We start from the raw sequence: 21505 nt of genomic DNA, 5'->3' as shown, positions 1-21505 counted from the left end.
ATATTAAAAGGAGCAGTAGGGAGGAACACTCCCAAATTCCTTCTACGAGGCCACCATCACCTTTATACCAAAACCAGACAAGGATGTCACAAAGAAAGAAAACTACAGGCCAATATCACTGATGAACATAGATGCAAAAATCCTCAACAAAATACTAGCAAACAGAATCCAACAGCACATTAAAAGGATCATACACCATGATCAAGTGGGGTTTATTCCAGGAATGCAAGGATTCTTCAATATACGCAAATCTATCAATGTGATAAACCATATTAACAAATTGAAGGAGAAAAACCATATGATCATCCCAATAGATGCAGAGAAAGCTTTCGACAAAATTCAACACCCATTTATGATAAAAACCCTCCAGAAAGTAGGCATAGAGGGAACTTTCCTCAACATAATAAAGGCCATATATGACAAGCCCACAGCAAACATCATCCTCAATGGTGAAAAACTGAAAGCATTTCCACTAAGATCAGGAACAAGACAAGGTTGCCCACTCTCACCACTCTTATTCAACATAGTTTTGGAAGTTTTAGCCATAGCAATCAGAGAAGAAAAGGAAATAAAAGGAATCCAAATCGGAAAAGAAGAAGTAAAGTTGTCACTGTTTGCAGATGACATGATACTATACATAGAGAATCCTAAAGATGCTACCAGAAAACTACTAGAGCTAATCAATGAATTTGGTAAAGTAGCAGGATACTAAATTAATGCACAGAATTCTCTAGCATTCCTATATACTAATGATGAAAAATCTGAAAGTGAAATCAAGAAAACACTCCCATTTACCATTGCAACAAAAAGAATAAAATATCTAGGAATAAACCTACCTAAGGAGATGAAAGACCTGTATGCAGAAAATTATAAGACACTGATGAAAGAAATTAAAGATGATACAAATAGATGGAGAGATATACCATGTTCTTGGATGGGAAGAATCAACATTGTGAAAATGACTCTACTACCCAAAGCAATCTACAGATTCAATGCAATCCCTATCAAACTACCACTGGCATTTTTCACAGAACTAGAACAAAAAATTTTGCAATTTGTATGGAAACACAAAAGACCCCGAATAGCCAAAGCAATCTTGAGAACGAAAAAAGGAGCTGGAGGAATCAGGCTCCCTGACTTCAGACTATACTACAAAGCTACAGTAATCAAGACAGTATGGTACTGGCACAAAAACAGAAAGATAGATCAATGGAACAGGATAGAAAGCCCAGAGATAAACCCATGCACATATGGACACCTTATCTTTGATAAAGGTGGCAGGAATGTACAGTGGAGAAAGGACAGCCTCTTCAATAAATGGTGCTGGGAAAACTGGACAGGTACATGTAAAAGTATGAGATTAGATCATTCCCTAACACCGTACACAAAAATAAGCTCAAAATGGATTAAAGACCTAAATGTAAGGCCAGAAACTATCAAACTCTTAGAGGAAAACATAGGCAGAACACTGTATGACATAAATCACAGCAAGATCCTTTCTGACCCACCTCCTAGAGTAATGGAAATAAAAACAAAAATAAACAAATGAGACCTAATGAAACTTCAAAGCTTTTGCACAGCAAAGGAAACCATAATCAAGACCAAAAGACAACCCTCAGAATGGGAGAAAATATTTGCAGACGAAGCAACTGACAAAGGATTAATCTCCAAACTTTACAAGCAGCTCATGCAGCTCAATAACAAAAAAACAAACAACCCAATCCAAGAATGGGCAGAAGACCTAAATAGACATTTCTCCAAAGAAGATATACAGAATGCCAACAAACACATGAAAGAATGTTCAACATCATTAATCATTAGAGAAATGCAAATCAAAACTACAATGAGATATCATCTCACACCAGTCAGAATGGCCATCATCAAAAAATCTAGAAACAATAAATGCTGGAGAGGGTGTGGAGAAAAGGGAACACTCTTGCACTGCTGGTGGGAATGTGAATTGGTTCAGACACTATGGAGAACAGTATGGAGGTTCCTTAAAAAACTACAAATAGAATTACCATATGACCCAGCAATCCCACTACTGGGCATATACCCTGAGAAAACCAAAATTCAAAAAGAGTCATGTACCAAAATGTTCATTGCAGCTCTATTTACAATAGCCCGGAGATGGAAACAACCTAAGTGCCCATCATCGGACGAATGGATAAAGAAGATGTGGCACATATATACAATGGAATATTACTCAGCCTTAAAAAGAAATGAAATTGAGCTATTTGTAATGAGATGGATAGACCTAGAGTCTGTCATTCAGAGTGAAGTAAGTCAGAAAGAAAAAGACAAATACCGTATGCTAACACATATATATGGAATTTAAGGAAAAAAAAATGTCATGAAGAACCTAGGGGTAAGACAGGAATAAAGATGCAGACCTACTGGAGAACGGACTTGAGGATATGGGGAGGGGGAAGGGTGAGCTTTGACAGGGTGAGAGAGAGTCATGGACATATACACACTAACAAACGTAGTAAGGTAGATAGCTAGGGGGAAGCAGCCGCAAGGCACAGGGATATTAGCTCGGGACTTTGTGACAGCCTGGAGGGGTGGGATGGGGAGAGTGGGAGGGAGGGAGACGCGAGGGAAGACATATGGGAACATATGTATATGTATAACTGATTCACTTTGTTATAAAGCAGAAACTAACACACCATTGTAAAGCAATTATACCCCAATAAAGATGTTTAAAAAAAAAAAAAAAGGAGCAGTCCATTCTTCTGTGATAAAATGTATCAGATGAACCCAGTCCCCTAAAACCATCGAGACAAAAGTCAACAGAGCCCCTCCCTGCTCTATGTTTCTATACCACATCTACTAACACAATTATCTTAACTACAAGACAGTAAGATTCTTACCTATACATATCCTATCAGACTACATAATGTATTATAGGTGCTTGATAAATGTTTACCAAATTTATATAAATCTAAATTATATACTTATTTTGGCTTTGTTTGAAATCAAAGTATGAAAAACTGCATGTGGCTTTATACACACACATTTGCAGATACATGTATATGTATTCTGTTAGTAGACTGTAATGTCTATCATCCTGTAAGAAAACCTGATTACTTCCTAATTGAAAGAGAATGAGAAAGAGAGGTTTAATTTGTTTAACTTGAATTGAAAGTTAAAGGTGTGAGTGAGGGGAGTTTGGTGTAGTGTAAACTGAAAAGCCACAGAATTGAGTCCCCACCCCATTTGCATGGGCATATAGGGGTGTGGCCTGAGGTAAGTCACTTAAAATCCCTAAGCCTCAATTCCCTCATGTATAATTTAAATTGTAAAGATTACTATGAAGATCAAAGTGTAAAAATGGTTAAGAAAAATATATTTATTAGTGTAGATTATGTCTGATAATGCAAATGTGTGTGGTGAACTTGTTATGAAAGTCAGTTAACAGAAATCTAATGTAAGGGACTACTAACTAACAAATTTGTATAAGCACACATGCAAACACATGCCCATAGATGGATACACACATACCCACATAGCACGCAAATGCATACACTGTAGGTACACCATAAACACAAATCAAATATTTATGTTCATGGGTGCAACTATTCCTAAGAGAAACTCCTCCCAAAGAAGGAACTCTTAGAAAACTAATTTATCTTCTATCTAATTCTTTATTTAATAAGGTCAAATACCATTCAGTACAGTTTTCTGCTTTGATCAGACATGCACACAAGTGAATCTTCTTAGAAAAAGATACAAAATGTATTAAATTAAACCTTTTCATTAGTGATGGCGTTGGTGTCATACACACCTCAGTCAGGCAAGTACTCAAGCTGCCTTCCAATGAGGATGTGCCCTTCCAGAGTCTTCCACCTCAACTCCTGCTGGTCTCTGGTATTGACCTACTTCTTCATTTTCATTCAAGATACAAGATTTCTGCTCCGATTAAGCATTTTATTTATCTTTTGACACACTGGCTCTACTCTTTTCAGACCTAACATACTATAACCAGGTTTCATTTATCCAACTTTTGTGAGATAATTGCTTCCGCTTAATTATGTCACACAAAACTCTGTAGCCCAAGGCGGATCATATTAAGTAATAATAGGTAGCATTCATTCTTTGTTCAGAGGGCTTTCTCTTTACTATTTCATTCAATATGCTAAGAACCCTTCCAGTGGGACAGGCACTATTATTTCCATTTAATAGATGAGGGGATTGAGGCTCAGAGTGGGTCAAATTATCCAAAGTAATTTTTAGATAATTTGGTAAAGCCAAAATTCAACTCCCAGAGAGCCTAGAGGTTCACTGTTCTACTAGGAGAATATTCTTGATGCTTGTAACAATATAAGCTTCAATTTCTTCACCTGTAGTGTTTTTGTCAGGGTTAATGGATAATTCGGCTAAGTAAAGCACTCAGAAATGTCAGCATGTAGTAGGAATTCTATAATGTCGAGGGACTCTATAATGTTAAATAGTAGTATTAGTAATAGCCATAGTACTAGCAGCGTAGTGGTAATAGTAGTAGCAGTAATAGCAGTAGCAGAAGCAGAAGTAGTAACGTAGTACTAGTAGTGAGTAGAAGCTCATAAATGCTTTATTAGATTCTCACAGAGTGTCTTCTGTCCTAAACATGTCTCATTTGTAAGTTATCAGATGAAGAACAAAGATGTAAGTAATTCTGACTAAAGATATGTAATTACCTATTTAAAACAAAGCACTGGAATTGCCTGCATAAAAGGAAGACAATTTAAACAATTCTTCACATCTCTTTCTGCCTTAGGCGTTCAGTGTGATTCTATTAATGGGAGACAAAAAAAAAAATCTTTCTAGGGATTATATCCCTATCTTAAAGCTCTCTCTAGTAACAATTTCAATGTTTTATGTAATCTTTTGACTTAATAATATCTTGAAAATCTATGTAATATGTGTTCAGAGCAAACATGGGTCCAATGGAAAACAGGAAGTTTCAAATGTTTTTGCGGAACAAAGCTTTCAGTAACAAAGGCAGCTGTGAGCTCTTTTGTGGTACCATCCAGGTCAGTTTTATACCTTTATATCCCCAAGAGCTTGGAAGGAAGCACATAGCTATTGAATTCATTCTCAATGCTCCCCGCCCACCCTCTACTCCTGCCAGTGTTTTTTGAATAGTTTATTCCTCCAACCTGTTTCTTTGGAATCAGCATCAGGAGATGCCATGATACCACTGAAAGACAGACAGGAGGTATGTCCAAGGTCAGTTTCCTCCTAAAAAGACACTCACGTGCTTTTTTAAGGTCAAGAAAAAGTTAAAATGCCTACTTTCGTACAATTCTTCCAACTGTGTGAAATGAATTCTTCCAATTGTTCAAAAATGACAGAGTGCTATTTAAATTCTGACCCCATCACTTTGCAGCCATGTAAGCTTCATCTGGTTAGATGAAGCCTCTGTTTTTTTATCTGCCAAACAAGCATGATACTATCTATCTTTCTCAGTGCCTATGTAGATTAAATACATTGGAAGCGAAGCTCTTAGGATGTTGCTTCATATATATTGGACACTCAAGGGGACTTAGTTCCCTTCTACTTTGCCCAACTTCCCACTTTCCAGGGACACATTGTGAGAAGCTCCTCTTGACCAAATAGTAGTAGTAGTAATAATAACAACAACAATAATAACAATAGCTGCTAATACTTATATAGTCCTCATGTGCCAGACACTTTTCTATGCAACCCATTCAACCCTCACATCAGATAAGGTAGTTTTGGCAGAGGATTAAGTAAATTTGCCCAAACCACACAGACAGCAAAGGACAGGTTAGACCTGTGCAATCTGGCTACAGATACTACACTTTTATATGTTAGTATGGAAATGTTGCTTCAGACATATGCCTCGTGTCTGGGGCCTGTAAGGAGTGAGAAACACTGCAATGGAAAGGTAATGAATGTGAGCTTTGTATACTGACCAGCTACAGTTTCCTTCAATGAGCCTTCTCTTCCCCTGCACATGCCCTGTTATCAACATGGAAAAGCCCTGCTGAGGTCTTTTGCCCACTGAAGTATGAAATGATCTAAATGGCCTTCAGCTTCCTTTTCTATTCCTAGCAGGTCTTGCTCTCAGTTTCTCTGCCTCTCCTTCCCAAATTTGAACATGCCCTTCTGCAAGCCATTCTTGCCTAAGCATTTTTCCTTTGCAGAATTGCTTGGGGTCACATTTCCAGTTGGAACTCTGGCCTTGTCTTTGAGATGGGACGCTGCTTTCTCCTCTTGCCTGCATATATTTTGAAATTGAGAGCTTTGGTAAGAAGCATCCTGGCTTTCTTCCCTAATGTCAAAGTACTCAGCCTGGTCTTTTAGTTTCAGCGTAATCAGAGAATTACCACGTCATCAAAGTTTGACCTTTGATTGGGAAAGTGTCTAGAATTATAAGGTGAAAAAATCCACACTCTTTATTTTGACTTCCTCCTGGGCCACCCCAGTGTATCCCATACGACATTTCATTTGTGCCCTTTTGATTTAACAAAAGCAGACACAGGTACATGGCTGAGCAAGGTGGGAGGAAGTTAAGCCTGCTAAAAGCAGGTGATCGCTGCTGGCTATGGTGCACCTTCCTAAACTTTCTTTCTAAACTGGGAGAAAACTAACCCAGGAAGGAGTTTAGAGACATCATTCTAAGGCAAAGAGAGTAAGTGATCACTTTGTGCAAGTCAGGTATAATGCCATCTAGTGGACAGTTACAATTAATTCAAAACTTGAAATAGCAGCCCCTTTTACTGAGTCAGGCAGTTTGTCTATAGTTCTGGATAACCTCTCCTGTCCATTATATTCTCCAGGGAGTGACTGAGGGCACAGGAGGATCCGGCTCGGGATGAAATTAACTGAAAAAAGCTGGAACTCAGGAGCCCAGACAAATTAGGATTCAGAGAAATACCTGTTCCAAAGGGAAGGAAGGCCAAGGGAAATGCCCTTGGACAATTAAGTAAAGAAGAATCTGAGTGCTAAAGACAGTGCAACACCAGGACGTGGTGGATTTTGAGGCTTGGAGAGAACATGCTGCCCAGGTGAACCCCACTGTCACAGAATGCTGGTCTTCTATGGTTGCCAGATTTAGCAAATAAAAAGGCAGGATGCCAGTTAAATTTGCTTTTCGTATAAACAACAAATCCTTTTTCAGTATAACTATATTCCAAACATTGCATGATTCATATTTATACTAAAAAAAATTGCTTTTCATTTGTAATTCACATTTAATTGGCTGCCCTGTGCTTGGACTTTACTCAAAAACCCAATGGAAGGTAGTATTTCCATGTAGAATTTCCTTTGGGGCATTTCTCAGTAGATTAATACATTTCTTCTGAATCCCTAGAAAAATTATGTTAAGATATTGGAAAAATGGGAAAAATCATTAGAATTCTTCTATGAGGATTAAAGTGTGATAAGCAACATGACAACATTATAGATTTGAAAGAATCCCTTAATTCTGGTAAAAAGCAAGAACCGGAAATGCTAACACTCAGCATTTAAAGTCACAGTGAACAGTTATAGGAACAGTACAGAAGTACATAGGAAAGAAGCTGCTGATGTGTTATAAGTGAGCATAGTCCTGTCTGCTGTTAAAAATGGATCGTTCTTGCAAATAACTCAAATATTAATAACTTTATAGGCATGACATACTTCGTACAAACCCTATGAGTTCCAAGAAAACAGATTTTTGGAAGCAGAATATGCCATTATATTGACTTCTTCATCACATGATTTTGTGTAGTGCTATTTAATAATCTAGGAGATCCAAATGCTATATTTTTTAATACTACCCAATAGTGCCTGCTAGTGCTTTCTAGTGTTTGTTTGCTATAGGTTACAGTTCTGTGTGAATATTATATACATAATAATGACTAGCAAGCCTCCAAGTGGGACCCCAATGATTCTCTCCTCTTGGTATACACACCTTTGTATAAGCCCCTCCTACAATGTACTGGAGTTTGTCTCTGTGGCCAAGAGAATATGGCAGAAGGGGTGATATGTCACTTTCAAGATTGGCTATAAAGGGCATTTGACTGCTTTTTCTCTCTTGCTGTCTTGCTCTCATTCTCATTCTCTCTTATCACTACTAGCTCTGGGGGAAAGTCGTGGTGTGAACAACCCTAGAAAAAGGTCCATGTGGTACCATGCAGACCATAGGTTCCTAATCCAGTTCTCATCAGGTCAGGAAATATGTGAGCCATGAAAGCCTTCCATTTTCTGGTAGTGGAATCCCTGACAGATAGTAATTACTACCTGGATTAAGAAACTGTGGTCTGCATGGTGCTGAGTCCTCTGATTGGAGGTTAGACAAGTCAAATCTGGAGAGTGGAGTCAAGGTTCTTAAAAGAGGCAGATAAACTGGATGGGTTCTTTCCCTAGACTCTGAATCTTTTCATATCTCCACTGAATACATTGTATTGTCTTCAAATTTCTTAATAATCACTGAACTGTGTCTGCTTTATCATTTAGGCTTTCTTAACATTTTCATTTTTATATAATATATCCAGATCCTATAGCTCTTATTTGTGAATATCTATATTCCAGTCTTCTTCCCAAGAATTCTACACATCTAGCAGATTCTCCTGATCCCAATGTGATGGAAAGAAACTCAAGGGCTTTGAAGTATGACCATTGGTTTATGTCAAGGTGATCTTTATTAGCTATTCTACTTAACACTGGTTCTTAGCCCCTTCATTTGTTGAATGGGGACAATAATGCTTATCTTATGAGCTATGAGAGAACAGAAAAAAAAAATCAGTACAACATCTGTGAAAAAGTAGATTCCAATAAAGATAATTTCCAATACTGCTATATCATTTGGTTATTATATCTACTCTCTGTGAAGTTACTACAACAGATTTTTCAAATGTAATATTTAAGCATAACATACATAATTTTCACAAACTAAATAATTTACCCAGTGTCCAGGATAAGAAACAGAACAATACTATCAGCCCAGAGAGTTCCCCCACCCTAGTCCTCTCCCTATCATAATTCACATCCTCCACAAGGGTACCCCCATCATGATTTCTAATATATTGATGAGTTTTTGAACTTGATATCTACTTTCTATATCCTCAGATCTGTCAGTATGTTATATGACCAACAGGACTTTGCAGACATGATAAAGTTAGGAACTTTGAGATATGGTAAGTGACCTAGGTTATTCAGATGGGCCCAACTGGTCACATGAGTCTTTAAAAGCAGAGAAACTTTTCCTGGCTATGATGGGTGAGGGAGAGAGAGAAGGAGAGAGAAGGAGAGAAAAAAACAGAGAGATAGAGAAAAGCAGAGACAGAAAGAGAGACAAGATACAGGCAGAGAAAGAGAGAGAGATGACAGAAAGACACAAAGAGAGACAGACAGGCAGAGAGAGAAAGAGAGAAGATACTGAGCGAAGAAGGGTGAGAGAATTCAACATTCCTGGCGTTGTCACCTACAAATTGGCACTTGCCATCTGCCTCTACAAGGATCAAATTATGAGCCGCTGCAGCTGCTGACCTTCAACACCCCTTGAAAGGAGTTCAGGGCAGAGATCAGGAATGAGGCACTCTGTGCTCTAGGGAAAACTGGCAGAACAAGTCTTCAGATATTTAGATATTTTTAGGAGGAGAGTTTATGAGCCCGATTCTTGCATCACCTCGTATCTAGAAAAGCACTAAAATCCTTCATGGTGACATCTACTCCTCGTGACTAGCAATAACCTTCATGAGACTAGCAGCATTTTCTGCAAAAATGTGTGCTTGGTTGCATGTATCCCCCTTCACCAAAATCACATACATACCGACCTCCCCACCCCCCCTGCCTCTTTGGAGCAGTTTCTCAGAGCTATCCGAAATGCTGTCTCCCAGACTATAGTCCTCATTTTGCTCCAAATAAAACTTAAGTCACAATTCTCACATTGTGCATTTTTTTCAGTTGACACTGCACACACTCTAGGTTAGAGTCCCTTCTGAAGCCATTCCCAGCTTCTAGAAGCTTCCTGCATTCCTCAGGTCATGACTTCTTCCTGCATTTTTTTTTTCAGTCGACACGTTAATAATGGAGAAAGAGGCCATGACCTGAGGAATGCAGGAAGCTTCTAGAAGCTGGGAATGGCTTCAGAAGGGACTCTAACCTAGAGTGTGCAGAAAGGAGCATAAGACACTTTTATTTTAGCCCAATGAGACCTGATGAGACTTTCGAGTTAAAGAACTGTAAGGTAACAAATTTGTGTCGTTCTAAGCCACTAAGTTTGTGGGGATTTGTTAAAGCAGCGCTAGGAAATTAATACAGGTATATCCCTCGGGCTGGAATTGCTGAGTCATAGGCTAAGCTTACACTTTATTGGAAACTGTCAAACAGCTTCCAACATGGTTTTACCAGTTTATACTTCCACTAAGAGTACGTGAGAATTCTAGTCCCTCCACATCCTCCTCAAAGTTTGGAACTTTCTTTTGTCATTTCTACTCTTCTAGTAAAATCATACATACTATTTTGCATTTCTCCAATAATAAATGAAGTCAAACACCTTTTCATGTTTACGGGGCAAGTGGGCATCCTATCTTGTGATGTGACTGGCAAATCTCTCACCTATTTTTTAATGTCTTCTCCTTACTCAGTTCTGAGAGATTTTAAAAAATATTCCAGAAATGAGTCATTTTTCAAACATAGTATCACCAATATCCTCACATCTTCTTCTAGTCTGTCCATTTGTCTTCCACTGTCTTATTGGTTGATGAAGACAAAACAAAAGATAAATACGTTCTTAACCTCTTTGTGTGCTGTTTAAGGAAGCTTTTCCTATTCCAAGATCATAAAGAATTTCTCCTACGATTTTTTTTCTAAACCCTTTATTTTTTGCCTTTTATGTTTAGATATGCAATCTGTCCTTAAGACAAAAGTTTTAAATCTCCTGTTAGAATGATAAAGGTCAAGTGAGGTATGCAGATTTAAACATCAAATAGAAAATGAGAGAAGATATTAGATTTTGGTCTTCTGCTGCTCTTTTCTACAAACGCTGCTTTATCTACTGACATTGTGAAGTTGTCCCTGATATTCCAAAGTCAGATTGAACTTTCCCTTTCTTAGGCCCAGCATTGCTCAACACCACTCATGAAATGCACTTTGTAACAACTGGAGATATTGTATGCATTTGTACTTGTTGCCTTCCCTGCTGGATTGTTAGCTCCTGTGACCAATGTCTGCTTCATTATTCATCTTTATGGGTCTCACAGACTTAGCCCAGCATAAAACTGGTGGTGCTCATTACATGGTTGCTAAAAGAAAGAAGAATAACCATTAATTTCTCTGCTTTACGTCTATAAGTTTGCATGGCAACAATAATTGCCATATGACTCAAAAAAGTCAGGAAAAAACTTATTTCAAATAACAGTTTTATGGCATAAAAAATGATCTGAGAAAACAAAAATCTTAAAGAAAAAGGTGTTTTTAGGTAACCATGAGAATAGTAGTGCTAACATTTTATAGGTTCCTACTCTCAGAAGTTTCATTCTTAGTTACTTGTACTTAAATTAAAAAGCATATCAAGTTAATGGAGGCTGTTATCTTAAACTGCTTTTTATGTTGTCAGCATCTTTAATCCTCAGTCCCTTTACAGACTCAGACTGCCGTCAGAGAACCATTTGTGTTGGCTGAAAGTGCCTTCCTATGCATTCTTTCTCATTGGTTCTTTGCCAAGCTCATAAAGTGTGTTTCCCTGTTATCTGGTACATTTACTGTTTTTTTCTCCCTAAATTACTGGTACCATAACCACATAGTTTTCTATCCTTTTAAAAATACACTGATAACAGTGCTTTTTGGATATGTTATTAATTGTCCATTGTCTTACTTCATTAACTTGTTAAAGTCCATGTGATTGCTATGCAACAAAAAAAATTCAATTTACCACTTAGACTCACTGGATTCTGCACTCACACATTCTTGGTGTCTTAAAACTCCCTACTCCAATTGCTCTTCTACCAGGATGGTGGAAAAAAGCAAAAGATTTGAAGTGCAATAGGCACCGATTTAAATTCTAGCTTTTTTGCTTACTAGCTTATATCCTTGGATAAAGTTACTTAAACTCTCTTAACCTGTTTCTTTGTTTAGTATTAATTATAAGGACCAAAAAAAAAAAAAGGATATTAATGTGACATGTTTTAGCACAATGTCTATAAAACACTAGGTCCTCAATAAATGTTAGTTCCTTTTTCCTTCCTGGAAAACGAAGTTTAAAAGTAGATAAAGGATCCTGAATGACATGTCAAAAGGTTTAAGAAACTAATAGGGAACCAATTAGGATTCTTGGGAAACATATTAGTTTGATCAAATTTGAGAACAGAGAGAATACTCCGGTGATGGATAGAGATAGTAAAAAAATAAATAAAATAAAATCTTTATAGACTAGGAAGCTACCATTAATGAGTAAAGAAATAGGGAATGTTAGAGCAATGATGCTCTGGAGAATGCATGCCCTACTTGTATGTGTTGAAATTCCAGTGATCATTATTAGAATTCTCTCCTGACCAAACAAAACTTGGAGGATTAGATTTGCCCTAGTGGCAGAGGAAGTTCTTTACCCCCCAGAATAGAGAATATATTGGAGACCAGATAAATTCAAGGCAGGGAGTGAAGTTAGACTTATCATAGCACTTTAAGTAAGAAATTACCAAGACCCAGAACAGAACAGCTGCTGTCACAGGGATAAAAGACATCCCTCTAGTGGCAAAAGCACACATACCTGAATAAATTAGTTGCTTTAAAATTTAAATAACGTAAAAAGAGTTTCATTGCAAATACTTGCAAGGGGTTAACTATTAAACATATCTTTTTACACAAAATAATTCACCCAAAATACATCTTTTGTTTAAATCCTGATTTACAAGTATTGGAGGCAATTAGGTAACTGTACATATGCATACAGAATTTAAAAAATATATTTAAATGTATATGTATATATTTAAGTGAACATAATTATATATGTTATAAATTATAGACAAATCAACTACTGTTCATCTTTTTTTTTTTTTTTTTTTTTTACTGTAAAGATTGTTCTCAGCTTTTCCAATAACATCACAGCATTGCCCTACTAACCCCTCAAAAGAACAAGGCAGATTCATTAATGGACTTTCATGGTAGGTTGGATGATGCCATAATTATGAAGAGATTGCTGTTGACCCATAAAGCAGTTTTAGAGTTGACCTGAGGGATGAAATCCAGGTCCTGGCTACTTAAGGTCATTAAAGAGTTCATTTTACATGCTGAGAGGGGCTGTATTTCTTTGGCTAAAATTCAATTCAGTTCATTGTGCTAATTCCTGAAATTATTCCTGGACTTTATAAAATAACTACCATTTACCTAGAATCAACTTTGTTTAGCTCACTTTGCATACATTATTTATAATCTTTGTAACTCTGCTCAAGATAGTTATAACCTATTCCTTACAGACGGGGAAATAAACATGAACATTAGTTAACTTGACCATATTCATAGTTAGTATGTGTTAAATGCATGGTTTAAAAACTTAACGTCTTTTCCTCACAAGCCATGAGTTTTGCTATACAACATGAAAAGTTCTGCTTCATAACTCACAAACATTATTTGAGGTCTATGATACCAATGTCATAGTTTACCTGTATAGACATGGATGCAAGGAAGCATGAGCAGTAAGTAGACAGACACTGACATCAGCCATTTTCACTGGATGTACAAAAGTTTTCTTTAAAATATTTTACAATATGCATCAGTACAATTTTAAAATATCCACAACTCCAGAAACTCCACATATTGGAAACAATTTAAGAAAATCATCAAAGATAAATACAGTTAATAATACTGTATTGGGCTTCCCCGGTGGCGCAGTGGTTGAGAATCTTCCTGCCAATGCAGGGGACACGGGTTCGAGCCCTGGTCTGGGAAGATCCCACATGCCGCGGAGCAACTAAGCCCTTGCGCCACATCTACTGAGCCTGCGCGTCTGGAGCCCGTGCTCCGCAACGAGAGGCCGCGATAGTGAGAGGCCCGCGCACTGCGATGAAGAGCGGCCCCCGCTTGCCGCAACTAGAAACTCTCGCAGAAACGAAGACCCAACACAGCCAAAAATAAATAAATTAATTAAAAAAAATATATTGTATATCTGAAAGTTGCTAAAAAAATACATCTTAAAAGATCTCATCACAAGAAAAAGAACTGTAACTATGTGTGGTTATGGGTGTTAACTAGAGGTTGTTTTGATCACTGTGTGATATATACACATATACAATCATTATGTTGTATACCTAAAACTAATATAATGTTACATGTCAATCGTATCTCAATTAAAAAAAGAGATGAATACAAAGATTAGCATACAAGATTTTTTCGCATACTGTTATGTGTTTCACATACTGTTATATATAAACTCCAACAATTAAAAAACCTATGCAACTGAAAATAAGTTAGGAGAATTGTTCTATCACACATCTGTATGACATGGTATTCTAAACATTAAAGATTATTTACAAATAATATACAAAGAAGTAGTTGTAGAATAATCTTATGCAAAAAGAAAAAGAAGGTAAAACTGTATACATAAGCTGGTGAATATTTTATATATCTGTTCATATTTTTTACCTATGTCATTTATTCCCCTTCCTTCCTTCCTTGCTTCCTTCCTTCCTTCCTTTCTTTCTTTCCATGTCTCCATCCATCCATCTACCTGTCTATTGCAAATATTAATGATGTTTGTCAAAGATAATGAAATAATTTTTCTTGTTTTATTAAATTCTTGTTTATAATTTTACTTTCCTGCTTTAAAAATTGTTTTTTGTTTTAAAATAAACAGTACCATTAAAAATAATAATGTTTGCCTGTAGTGCACTAAAAAGCCTTTCTTTTCATAGTTTTAGGATTTTAGAGCCAGGACCTAGATCATACTTGGATAAAGTAGAAAAAAAATCTTATCCTGATGCAGGCGAAAAGGTAAGAAGAGTGGTGGTGGGGATATGGAACTGAAGGAAATTTGAAAGAAAAAATGACAGCAGGTGGTAGTAATCTTCTAAGGTTGAATAGATAGTTCTTCTTAGAGAAACAGGGAGTGGGGAATTATAATTTTGAAATACATATACTATTACTAAAGTAGGATTAAGTGTATTGTGTTAGCCCTATAAAAAAGAATAAATGAAACCTATATACTTTGTACTGAGAATCGCTGCCATCAGGTAAATAGTATTTCTTAAAAAAATTTTTTTATAAACCTTATTTTTTAATTGAAATATAGTTGATGTAAAATATTAGTTTCAGGTTGCAACACAGTGATTAAATATTTTTATAGATTTTACTCCATTTAAAGTTACTATAAAATATTGGCTATATTCCCTGTACTGTACAAGATATCCTTGTAGCTCATTTATTTTATACATAGTAGTTTTTACCTTTTAATCTCCTAACCCTATCTAGCCCCTACCCCTTCCTCTCCCCACTGGTAACCACTAGTTCATTCTCAATATCTGTAAGTCTGCTTGGTTTTTGGCTATATTCATTCATCTCTTTTAATTTTTATATTTCACATATAAGTGATAATATACAGTATTTGCCTTTCTCTGTCTTACTTCACTAAGCATAATATCCTTCAGGTCCATCCATGTTGTTGCAAATAGCAAAATATCATTTGGTTGAGTAATATTCCATTTTATATATATATATATATATATATATATATATATATATGCATGCATGCCACTATTTCTATATCCATTTATCTGTTGATGGACACTGAGGCTGCTTCCATATCTTGGCTACTGTAAAGAATGCTGCTATGTACATTGGGGTGCATATATCTTTTTGAATTAGTGTTTTTGTTTCCTTCAGATATATACCCAGGAATAGAATTGCTGGTTCATATTGTAGTTCTATTTTAGTTTTGTTGAGGAACCTCCATACTGTTTTCCATAGTAGCTGCAACAATTCACATTCCTACCAACAGTGTACTAGGGTTCTTATTTCTCCACATCCTTGTCAACATTTGTTATTTGTAGACATTCTGCTGATAGCCATTCTGACAGATATGAGGTAATATCTCATTGTGGTTTTGATTTGACTATTTTTATGCTATTATCATACTAATTTGATGACTATAGCTTTGTATAATATAGTTTGAAGTCAGGGAGTGTGATACCTCCAGCCTTGTTCTTTTTCATAATATTGCTTTGGCTATTTGGAGTTTAATGTGGTTCCACATAAATTTTAGAATTATTTGTCCTACTTCTGGGTAAAATGTTATGGGTATTTTGATAGGGATTGCACTAAATCTGTAGATTGTTTTGGGTGGTATGGACATTTTAGCAATATTAATTCCTTCAACCCATGAACATGGGATATCTTTTCACTTCTTTTACCATCTTCAATTTCCTTCATCAGTGTTTTATAGTTTTCAGAGAATAGGTCTTTCACCTACTTAAATTTATTCCTAATTATTTGATTATTTTTGATGTGATTTTAAACAGTATTGTTTTCTTGCTTTCTCTTTCTGATAGTTAATTATTAGTGTATAGAAAAGCAACCCATTTCTGTATATTAATCTTGTATCCTGCAACTTCACTGAATTTATTTATTAGTTCTAAGAGTTTTTTGATGGAGACTTTATGGTTTTCTATATACCGTATCATGTTGTCTGAATATAGTGACAATTTTACTTCTTCCTTTCCAAATTGTATGCCTTTTTATTTCTTTTTCTTCCCTGATTGCTATGGCTAGGGCACCCAGTGATATGTTAAACAGAGGTCACAAAAGTGGGCATCCTTGTCTTGTTCCTGACAGGAAAGGCCTTCAGCTTTTCACTGTTGAGTATGATGCTAGCTGTGGGTTTGTCATAAATGTCCTTTATTATGTTGAGATATGTTCCCTCTATACCAACTTTCATGAGAGTTTTTATCATAAAGAGATGCTGATTTTTGTCAAATGTTTTTCTGTGTCTACTGAAATGATCATGTGATTTTTCAACTTCCTTTTGTTAATGTGGTATATCACACTGATTGATTTGTGGATACTGAACCATCCTTGCATCCCCAAAATAAATTCCACTTGATTGTTGTGTATGATCATTTTTCTATATTGTTGAATTCATTTTGCTAATATTTTGTTGGGGAGTTCTGCATATATATCATCAGAGATATTGGCCTAGAATTTTCTTTTTTTGTAATGTCTCTGGTTTTGGTATCAGGGTTAGCGTGGCCTCATAGAATGAAGTTGGGAGTGTTCCCTCCTCTTCAATTTTTTTTTTTTTTTTTGTGGTACGCGGGCCTCTCACTGTTGTGGCCTCTCCCGTTGTGGAGCACGGGCTCCAGACGCGCAGGCTCAGCGGCCATGGCTCATGGGCCCAGCCGCTCTGTGGCATGTGGGATCTTCCAGGATTGGGGCACGAACCCATGTCCCCTGCATCAGCAGGCGGACTCTTAACCACTGCGCCACCAGGGAAGCCCCACTTCAATTTTTTGAAATAGTTTGAGAAGGACAGGTATTAGCTCTTCTTTATATGTTTGGTAGAATTCTGCATGAAGCCATCTGGTCCTGAACTTTTGTTTGTTAGGAGTTTTTTCATCACAGATTCAATTTCAGTACTTGTAATTTGTCTATTCATATTTTCTATTTCTTCCTGGTTCAGTCTTGGAAGATTGTACCTTTATAAGAATTTGTCCATTTCTTCTAGGTTGTTCATTTTATTGGCATATAGTTGTTTGTAGTAGTCTCTTATGGTCCTTTGTATTTCTCTGGTGTTGGTTGTAACTTCTTTTTCATTTCTAATTTATTGATTTGGGCCCTCCACAAAGGGAGTTTTGTGCTTCCTATATCTAGACATCTGTTTCCTTCTTCAGATTTGGAAAGTTTTCTGCCATATTTTCATGAAATACATTTTTGAACTTTTTCTCTCTCTCGTCTCCTTCTGAGACCCCTATAATGCAAATGTTGGTACACCTGATGTTGTCTCAGTGGTCCCTTAAACTGTTCTCATTTTTTAGACTTACTTTTATTTTTGCTGTATTATTTGGGTGATTTCCATTATTCTATCTTTCAGATCACTTATGTGTTCTGTATCATCTATTGTTAATTCCTTCTAGTGTGTTTTTCATTTCAGTTTTTGTATTCTTCATTTCTGACTTCTTTTTTTATGTTTTCTAGTTCCTTATTAAAATTCTCACTGTGTTTACCCTTTTCTCAAGTTCAGTTAGCATTGTTACTACTAATGTTTTCAACTCTTTATCTGGTAAATTATTTCTCTGTTTCATTAGTTTTTTCAGAGTTTTTCCCTTGTTCATACATTTAAAACAATTTCTCTGTCTTCTCATTTTGTTTCACTTTCTGTCTTTATGAAATTATATAAAATAGTTACCTATCCAGGTCTTAAAGGGGTATCCTTGTGTGGGTGCATCCCTATAGAGTCTTCCTGTGCTCAGTTGGCTTTTGTGGGAGAGCTAGATCTGACAAGACCACAACGCACATTTTCCCCCAGGGTGTGCTAGAAGCTATCATCTTAGTATAAGTTGTGCCTCGAGATGGAGGGACTAGAGGCTGAGCCATCTGTGAGGCAGGGCTTCTCAGCTTTTCAGTGGCCAATACCATACTATAGGGAGGTGGGGTTGGGTCCCAAGTTACTGGAACAAAATCCCTGAAGGTTGGGTCCAAGCTGGCTCCATTCCCTCTAAGTGTGTGCTCTGCTCCCTTACAGCATTGGCACATTTACCCCAGAGGGTAGCAGTGCTCAAGCAAGAAGGTCAGGAACCAGTGCCTGCTGCAGGCCAGGGCCCTTGCTGGGGTACGCCTGGCACACCAGTCAGAGTTCCAGACCACTCCCAGTCTGCCACCTCCACAAGCACCAGTAATGGCAGTCCTCGTCCCATTCAGATGTCATGCTGGGTCTTAACCAGCTCTGTCCCTCAAAACTACATACTCTCCTTAGCATCAGTGGCCTTTGCCATGATGGGGAGCTGTTCCACAGAGCAAAAGTGGCAGGAGTAAGTGCTTGGCTCAGGTTGGAGCCTGCCCTGGGGAGATCTCAGGAAAGCAGCAAGAGCCCCAGTCAGTTTCAGTCAGCTTCTTCTGCTTTGTTTACAGAGTAAGCAAGTATGTGTGTGCTCTTCATGAGCAGAGTCTAGGTTTCTTACAGCCTCGCCATCAGTCCCATTGTTTTTCAAACTAGCTAAGGGGTCTTGTCCTCCTGGTGTCAGACCCCAGGACAGGGGTGGCCAATATGTGGTTTGAACTGCTAACTCCCAAGGGAGGATCTCTGAGCCCTTGTAATCCCCCTCCTGTTCTGTGTCACCTTCTAGAGGTGTGAGTCCCAACCTGATCCCTTCTCTTTCCTTCCTACCTGACTCCACGTGGATTTTTCTTACAGCCTAGGTTGTATTAGGGTTTTTCTGCCAGTCTCCAGTTTGTTTTTGGTGAGACTTGCTCCATATGTAAATGTATCCTTGTTGCGTTTGTGAGGGGCAATGAGCTCCACATCCTCCTACTCCGTCTTTTTGACTCCTCCCCCTAAATCTTATTTTTATTCTTTATAGCTTCAACAGTGATCTAAAATATGATGTATTTATTTTATATGCATATGTAAAGTGGTGAACATCTTAATTAGTGTACAATTTATAAAGGTATTTTAATTGACAGGAGCCATGGGGGGGGGGAAAAGGGAGGGGATCTAAAATCTCATCGGTAAACAAATCTTAATACTTTAGTAAATAAAATTTCTGGCATGAAGTATAGAAAAACCTACTTTATGCTTTATATAAACTATGATATATTGTGGATATTGTTTTAGTGAGGTGTCATAGCTTCTCAAAGAAAGGAATATATTCATCCGTGTGCTGGAGCCAACTCATGTCAGCTCATAAGAGCCAGTTTTCACATTTTCAGGAATTTTGTGGTATGATTGATAAGCACAGCAATCATTAAAAATTAATTTTATACCCTTACAGTTAAAAAAGTTATGTTACAAACAAAAGTAATAAGTACTCAAAAGTCACGACTTCTTAACTATTTTACTACATTTTACTCTTATCTATGCTCTTGAAATTATTTATATCTGTTGTATTCATGATCTGGAAATATTATGCAATGGTGTGGTACTGCAAATCTCTTTCCAACTCCAACTTCAGTGATGCCACATTGTAACTAGAAATCAGTAATGGTGGAAGTGTTCATACCGTAGAAATAAATCAGCAGATTCTAAAACAAGACTTCCATTCCTACCCACCTTCCCTGGAAATCCAGTAGTTAAATATTACCAGCAACCACTGAACATATTATTCCTTCATGACTTCCTCTTTTTCCCCCCAAGATGTGTCCAAATATAATATACTATATTTGGATATCATCCATTTTTCTGCACCATGCATCATGGAAAAATAAAAGAAAAATCAATCACAAACTATCTATTCTATATTTACTGATTGCTTGATAATATGCTTGGTACCATCCAGTGACATTGATGTTGTAGAGGATATAAGGATAAATAAAATATAGTCCCTGCCTTTATGGTGAGGGGAAGGGGAACAGTTAGATATTCAAATATGTGCTACTTTGATATTGAAAATAATGCATATTTATATAAGATTGCTTAATGTTTAAAGTGTCTTCATAAACAGTCTCCTTCACTTGATTCTCACAAACCCCAGGAAGCAAATTAGTATTGGTTAAGTCTCGACCAATGAGAAAGTCAAGGCATGCCCAATGTCAGAGATCAAGAACGATGCAGAGATAAAAACAAAATCCAATGTCCAACTGCATTAACTATGTGACCTGTGTCATTTGTGTTCTCCTCTACTTTAAAAAAAAAAATGTAAGGAGGATTTCCAAATTCCATCTACTAGACTCAGTAAAACTACACCTGATTAAACTGAGTTTTCCCAGGAAAACCTTAGTCTTATTATGGCAACCTTAAAATTATTGGTCTACAGTAAGTCCCCTACATACAAACGAGTTCCGTTCCAAGAGCACGTTCATAAGTCCAATTTGTTCGTAAGTCCAACATAAGTTAGCCTAGGTACCTAACTAATACAATCGGCTATATAGTACTGAACTGTAATAGCTTTATAATACTTTTCACACAAATAATACATGAAAAACAAACACAAAAAATAAAGAAAAAAATTTTAATCTTACAGTACGGTACCTTGAAAAGTACAGTAGTGCAGTATAACAGCTGGAATCCAGGGGCTGGCATCCAGTGAACAGGCAAGAAGTGTTACTGACCAGAGGAGGGAGAGAAGGTGGGAGTTAGTTGGTAGAGCTGAAGGATCCTCAGCAGTAAGAGACAGAAGGTAAGCTGCAATTTCACTCTCGCCTTATGTGATTGGACGTGCGAACACACGTTCACATCTTTAAAAGTTCACAACTCAAAGGTTCGTATGTAGGGGACTTACTGTATCTTATAAAGTATAATCATACAATGATTCTCTAACTCCGGATTCTCATCCAATCCATAAAACAATATAATATTACACTTGAGATGGAAGCCAGGACAGGTGGATTGACAGAAGACACACATGCTGCTACCCCTAAATCTGTCTGTGCT

The sequence above is a fragment of the Phocoena phocoena genome, chromosome 8, assembly GCF_963924675.1.
Source record: "Phocoena phocoena chromosome 8, mPhoPho1.1, whole genome shotgun sequence".
Lineage (NCBI taxonomy): Eukaryota > Metazoa > Chordata > Mammalia > Artiodactyla > Phocoenidae > Phocoena > Phocoena phocoena.
This window is presented reverse-complemented; position numbering follows the sequence as displayed.